The 5041-nt window shown below is 47.6% G+C and overlaps 1 long non-coding RNA gene across 1 annotated transcript; it reads left to right on the top strand.

Annotated features, from left to right (window-relative positions):
• The first annotated feature begins 3311 nt into the window (after nt 1–3311).
• LOC119050441 (uncharacterized) lies at nt 3312–4416 on the top strand. Its single transcript, XR_005082743.2, has 3 exons — nt 3312–3503; nt 3613–3687; nt 3797–4416. It is a non-coding gene; the product is annotated as an uncharacterized LOC119050441 (long non-coding RNA).
• The last annotated feature ends 625 nt before the right edge of the window (nt 4417–5041 follow it).

Here is a 5041-nt window from a genome sequence, read left to right on the forward strand (position 1 = left end):
ATCGTCAGAATGGGCCACATCTTCTCTCCTTCTTGCCGCCCTGGTCGCTGGGTGTGCAGTCGGTGGGGAGGCTTTACCTGCTGGTCCCTCCCGGTGTGTCTAAGCCACAGAGCTGCCTCACCCAAGGACACACCCTCCCCCGGGTGGGACACACCCTCCCCTGGGGCGGCCCACATCCGACAACTGCTCCAGGCGGGGATACAGAGGCCCAGCCTCTCTGACCCAACGTGGGCCAAATCTGAGGGCCATTTTCACTCCAGCGGTCCCCGTGGACTTGACACAGCCTGTTGCTGGGCCACTTGACTTCTCCCTTTGCCCAGTCCTGCTTCCTTCTGTTCCTTCCCACGGGGAAGCTCCCAAAGGCGTTTCTTAATGAACATCCCTTTCACTCAACTCCATGTCAGGGCTCTTCTCAGAGAACTCCACTGCTGATTCTCCCCCAACCCCCACCCCACATACCCGAGAGCTTGAGGGATGGAAATCTCTCCGGATGAGCTCTGACATCTCCGTCACTCACGAAAGTGAGCCGAGGTGGCACATACAGGGGGAGAGTCTAAAATCAGAGCAGCAATCACAGCTAACATTTACTGAGCACTGACCTGCGGTTAAGGATGTTACCTGGACGATGTAAATGAACAAACACAACAGAAACAGATGCACAGATACAGAGAACAGACTGATGGGTGGGCGGGTTGGGAGACTGGGGAAAAAGGAGAAGGGATTGAGAAGTGCTGATTGGTAGTTACAGATGAGTCACAGGGATAGAAAGTACAGCACAGGGAATGTAGTCAGTAATATTGTAATAACTACGTATGGGTTCAGGTGGTACTGGAACTATTGGGAGGAGCACTTTGTAAAGTAGACAATTGTCTGACCACTATGCCATACACCTGCAACTAATATAAAACAATATTGGATGTAAATTGTAATTGAGAAACAAAGCAAACAAAAATGTTTCCTGGATTAGCTCATCTAATTCTTGCTACCCTCTCTGTACACCCGGTGTTGGTGCACTGTGGGCTGCAGGCAACTCTGCCCAGTTCTTCCCTTTATGTATTGTCTACGGTGACGACACATAAAGACAAAATCTGCATGCTGCACTGAGTAGTGGTGACAGAGACCGCATGTCATGCAAAGTTCAAAATGTTTACTATCAGGCCCTTTTCTGAAAAAGCTTGATGAACCCTGTGTTAGTATTGTTCCCATTTCACTGATAAGAAAATAGAAACTTAGAGAAGTACATGGTTTGTTATACCACGGAATGCCACCTTTTGGTTACAAAGGCAAACATCTCTGGAAAGGCCCCCGGCGCTGATGGCAGATGCTGAGTCCTCCCACGCTGTTCATGGGCCTTTGCACGTGCGCAGTGAATGAACATCAATCACTCTCTTCCTTTCTCTTCCTCCCAGCACCCTGCTTTGTAAAACCGAGGTCTCCTCTTCCATCTCTTAGTTCCCTCCCAGCCTGATTCTGTTCTCTTCAGACAAGAGCACTGGAAATAGTCATCTTGTGACCTTCCCCCACCAAGTGACTCAGCAGCTTTTGGTATCCCTGGCTCTAACTCCCCAGAAACAGCTTAATCCTACTCTGAATAGTGAGTCAATGGGTAGAGAAAAAGCTGGCTACCAGGAAACTTGATGACCACTAAGACATTATTATTCTCTGTGTTGAACCGTGAAGTGATAAAATAAAACGGCAAGCTTGACAGCCTTAGAACCGAAGGCTGAGACGATCTATTTCCAACTGCCTCCAGCTGAGAACTAGCTCCCAGGACGGCACTGTGGGACTCAGAACCATTCCCTCATCCGCGTGGCCGTTCGGGGTGGTTCAGAGGTCAGGCCCTGAATGCCCAGGCAGCTGCTTCCTGGCTTCATCCGGAACAGGAGCCAATGCTCCACATCCGCTCCCATGCGGAACAGAACTGAGGAGTGAGCCCACGGCGTTTGACTCAAAGTCTGTGCTTTAACTATACCTGCTACTCCTTCCTGGGGCGTAGATAATTCAGGGTCATCTATGGGTTACCCACGACATCCCATTGTGTGGATGTCATTACATGTGCTCGTAGAGACTTTTCTGCCAACAATTTTCTAATGATTTTTCTGCAAGAAAATTGTAGAAAGAGATTTCACCTATCCATCACTTCATCACGTGCCTTCCAAAGACAATTTCCCCAATTTTCGGAGAGATTCCTGGCTAAGTCAGGAATGTTAGATCCCTAACACAAACGTCTGAAATCCTTTCCTCATTTTTGATAATTAAGAAATCATTGGCCGGCAGAATGTGCAGTGAATAAAGGAGGCGGAGGCAGTGAATGACTGAATGAGTGAATCAGGCTCCAGATCCTTGACAACTTAAGGATCTTGGGCAAAGTTTGTGCTCATGATGAAAAAAAAAAAGATTGTTAGAAGGCTTCTTGTTCTGGACCACCCACTGTAACTAGGCTTCCAAAGGGACGCTCATTCTCACCAAACGTTTCACACTCACTCTGACGAGCACATTGCGTTAGGTGTGGGGGTGTACGACACAAGGTCTCTGTCCTCCACGCGGGAACCACAGACGAGGTGGGGGCCTGGAAGTCGTGTGGGCACAGGCCGCATCGCTGGGGGCGTGGGCCAGTGACTGTACGTAGGGAAAAGAAGATGAAAGACTGAAGATGCTCCTTCCAGTAGCTGAAATGGCAGCCTTAACGTCCAGGTCATGGACTGGGAAGGGTTAAGTGTAAAGTTCTTGGCAGCTGGCAGATGTAACTTGATCCCTCTCAGCGGTCGTTGGGGCTTCAGGAGGAGGAAACCTGGAGCAATCAGACGCTGGGCTGGTTTTACTGGTCTCCCCTCACTGTTTAGAAAGCCAGGCCTAACGCTGCATCCGTAGCTGGTGTTTCTTCGGTGGTGTGAGTTACTTCTGTATATGGCTCAGTTCATCCGTGTCATGTGGGTTTTTTACTAGGTGCGTTCTCAGAGTATGTCCGAGTCTCCAGTAATGGGGTAAGTTGAGAGGGTAACAAACTGGAGATGTTATAAAAGCATTGACTGTTTTAATGATATAACTCTGGCAATGTAACAGTTTTCAGACCCACATGACAAGATTCTTTCTACAGAACTTTCCAAAACATTAATTCAGAGTTAGGAAACTTTTTTCCCCCCTAAAGCAGGCTACTGTTTTGTTCAACTTCGTTTAGGTTGGGGGAAAGTTTGGGCAAACCCCATTGCTCAGAACTCTGCCTGCAGAAAGCCAAAGCTAAGCAACCAAACCTCAACGATTAGTAACCATGACTTACTCACCTTAATTCTGGTTTATCTTACTAGGACCAAGGAGGGAAAAAAAAAAGATTCACCTGCAAGAAGTGTTCTTCATCTATTACAAAACCTGTGTTCCATGCTTATGCCTGAGGTGGAGGATAAAAGCCACAGAGGGTACAGAGGTTTAGGATGGGCCAAAGAGCTTCGGGGAAGTAAAGGATCACAATTTTGAAGGAAGAGGAAGACTCAGTGGAGGAGACAAAGGTACTTCGGGAGGCCGATGTGAGGGGAGGATGGAGGCAGGAATGTGGGTGTCCTGTTTTTGTAGGCCAGCAGCTGACCAGTCTTTTTCCTTTTCCTTTCTTTCCAAAAGAAAGAAGAAAAGCAGGTCAGTGTTGCTGGAACAGAAGCTGCATGTCAGGGAGCAGCCCAGGATGAGGCCAAAAAAGTGAGGAGGTCATCTGTGAAGGGCGTGGGGACTCAGAGAAACAGACGGGAAGACTCTGATATGTCGAGCGGGGTGTAGTAACTTCTCTCATTTTCTTCTTTTTCCCTAGACTGCTGAAGACATTCAATGGTATCTTCATCAATTTAATGTCAACAGAGGGAACGTTTGGGGGTGGAGCAGTTACAATCCCGTTAACCTCAGGCAACATCATGTTCTGCTGCCACTGGGTGAAAATTAAGGTAGACGAAAGAAATAACAATCACTCGTGTCCTGAGATTTACGTACAGAAGCAATCCAAGCAACTCACACCCTGGGAAGCATTGAAACAGAAGCAAAGCAGAAGATTCCTTTTAAAATCGGAGGACAATTTATAAGTAGCTGAATCTGAATGGGGAAAACATTACTTTGCTTGCCCACCTGGCACTCGACCAACCTTGCAGGTGTCTGGGCATCCTTGAACTTAAATTTAAGCCCAGAAACCAAGAAAACTTCCATGACTGAGTGGCAGGTCAAAGAAGAGTTTCTAACTAAGATACCACAGTAAAATGCAAGTAATTGGGAACCTTTTTGTGATCAAAAGGCACCTGTTCATAGCTTGCTCTGCTGAGGTGCTTCTCAGTTTGGTGTACATCCTAGGGTTTTCCAAGACGCAAACACCAGGAGAGCAAGGATGTGAATTTTCTGTACCCTCGTGTTTGCAATTTGGCCCAGAGAAGTTTGGAAGGTGGTGTGAAGGACAGGTGTAAATAAAATTGTATTGATAGCTATTTAGTTATTACACTGTCTCATGTCCAAAAGTTCTGAGTAAATGGAGATGAAAAAAAAACTCAGCAAAAGCTAAGCTGGTGAACATATCTGTTGACCAGGTTGGTGGTCAACACAGGCATTTCGTTGTCCTGCGCAGCCGCCATTGTGAGAGTCCCACCTTGGGTTGTATGTAAGGCAAGTGAAACGGGACCACCGTAGTCAGCAAGGGAAGTTCAGTGTACACAAAGCTTTATTTTCAGAGTTCACCTCTGTTGATGGACTCTTCTAAATTTGCAGGAAGGCAGCCCGTGTCCCTGACTCTTCTTCCTCTTCTGGGTCTCATTCCCCACAGTCCTTTGTCCATCCTCGCCACACACAAAACTATTCCTGCCAGGTCTGTTTGCCCCATGAGACAGCATGTTCCCTGTGGACGGGGTCTATAGGGCCACCACTGGGCACTTACTAGCCCAGGGGCAACTTTGGGCTGCAGTTCAGTGAGGCGTTGTTTTAACTTCTTCACCTGCAGTGGAATTCTGTTTTGATTTTTGCTCTGATGGCTAGCTGAGGGCCCAAGGGTGGCTTTACTGAATGCTTGTTGAATGGCAAG

Source organism: Artibeus jamaicensis, unplaced genomic scaffold (assembly GCF_021234435.1).
Source record: "Artibeus jamaicensis isolate MK-2021 breed Jamaican fruit bat unplaced genomic scaffold, CSHL_Jam_final contig_465, whole genome shotgun sequence".
Lineage (NCBI taxonomy): Eukaryota > Metazoa > Chordata > Mammalia > Chiroptera > Phyllostomidae > Artibeus > Artibeus jamaicensis.